Consider the following 2262-nt stretch of genomic DNA (forward strand, 5'->3'; position numbering starts at 1 on the left):
TACTATTAATATTTATAATTTATCTTCAGTGACATTCAATGAAGGAAAACGTATGCTTTTACGCAAAGGTCATAATTTTGCTCCACATACCCCCCCAGATTAATTTAAACTTTTTGTTGACTTAAGTAGATTTACACGTAATCTCACTCTCAAATGCTTTTTTTTCTATAAAAGGGGATTCCAATAATACAGTGGAATCCCCAGTTCCCCAAGAGCCTGTTGAAGTCGATCAAGATCTAGATGCATTACAGACATTAGAAGAGTTATGGCCCAAAGGTGTCCATGACCTTGATATGCCAATGACTGATTTCCCTTCCAGCTTTGCCAGTTTGGCTCCAGTGGTACACACTCACTTTAAGCCCAAGTAAATTTCTATCCTCACTGGGCAAAAGGCATGTTTATCCCCACTTTTTATTACATAGTCTTTTCTGTCTAGGCCACACAGGATCATTCCTCTTCCATATCGTTGGAAGAAAAGAGAGTACTAGTGTCTCAAAAACAACGACAGAGTCATCACTAGACAGGCCGACAAGAGAGGGAGTCTGGTGATCCAGGACAGACAGGATTATCTGACGGAGGCCTACAGACTCCTTGGGGACACTAGCACTTATGTGATGTTGGAGGGGGACCCGGTTAGCCCATTCAAAGTAGCCCAGAAATCTTTGTTTGATGATGCCCTTAGAGATGGGGTCTTATCCAAGTCAGAATGGCATTTCCTGTTCCGCCCCTACCCACTCACACCATTCATGTATCATATTCCCAAATATTTGTGTCTATCTTGTGTCTATCTTGTTCAGCATTGTGGGGCAGATCCACATAGAAATAGATGAGAAATAGATGGGCGCAGCGTATCAGAGATACGCTACACCGCCGTACCTTACCTGGCGTTATTTTGAATCCTCAACGATTTTGCGCCGCAAGTTACGGCGGCGTAGTGTATCTCTGGCGGCGGAATTCAATTCGGCGAATAGGGGGCGTGTTTCATTTAAATGAAGTGCGTCCCCGCCCCGAATGAACTGCGCATGCTCTGTTTTCTAAATTTCCCGCCGTGCATTGCGCTAAATGACGTCATTTTTTTTAACTTAGACGTGACTTACGTCCATCCCGATTCACGGACGACTTACGCAAAAAAAAAAAATTCAAATTTCGACGCGGGAACGACGGCCATACTTAACATGGCAATTCTAACTATACGCCGCAAAATACCAGCTTTAACTATACACCGGAAAAAGCCGACTAGAGACAACGTAAGAGAATGCGACGGCCGCGCGTACGTTCGTGGATCGTCGGAAATAGCTAATTTGCATCCCCGACGCGGAAAACAACGTGAACGCCACCCAGCGGACGCCGAAGTATTGCATCTTAGATCCGAAGGCGTACGAGGACGTACACCTGTCGGATCTAACCCAGATGCTGTCGTATCTTGGTTTGAGGATTCAAACTAAAGATACGACACGGGTAATTTGAAAGTACTCTGTCTGTGGATCTGCCCCCGTGTTTTTATGGCTTATGTCTATTTGCCATCTTGTGTGTATCAATTGTTTTATCTATTTCATTCTTTGATTAAATATTTTTGGTAATGCACTAGGTGTGCGAGCCTTTTATTTTATTTGTTTCTGTCTTTGTAGCAGTAATGTTCACATTCACTGCTTTATACAAATTCAACAATGCATGGGAAGGAAGGAGAACATTTCCTTACTTTAATCTGAAAATGTTTTTGTGTTGTGTGCCATTTGAAATAACTAATTGCACTTGTAAAAGGGAAGTAGAGCAAGAAACATCCCTCATCGGGGACACACTCAGTTATCTGCTAATTCATTTCAAATCATCCATTAGATTTTAATCCGAGGCAGCTAAACAGGAAGATCACTTAAGGTTCTTAAGGCAATCTATTTTTGTTTTCTTTGTGGAGACTGCTAAGTTATCATTTCATTAACAATCCAGGAGGACCTTCCTACATTAGTTGTTATTTTTTTATTTTCTTTGTAAGTTTGACTTGCCATAGAAATAGAAGTACACTCATTGTTAGGGATGAGCTGAACACCCCCACCCCCCCGCTTCGGTTCCCACCAGAACATGCGAACAGGCAAAAAAATTGTACGAACACCGTTAAAGTCTATGGGACGTGAACATGAAAAATAAAATTTGTTTTATTACCTGTTTTTGTAATAAGCTTCAATAAAACTTTTGATTGTGAAAAGAAAAATCAAAAGTGCTAATTTTAGAGGCTTATATGAACATTATTGCCATAAAAAGTGCAAT

Source organism: Rana temporaria, chromosome 4 (assembly GCF_905171775.1).
Source record: "Rana temporaria chromosome 4, aRanTem1.1, whole genome shotgun sequence".
NCBI classification, from domain to species: Eukaryota; Metazoa; Chordata; class Amphibia; order Anura; family Ranidae; genus Rana; species Rana temporaria.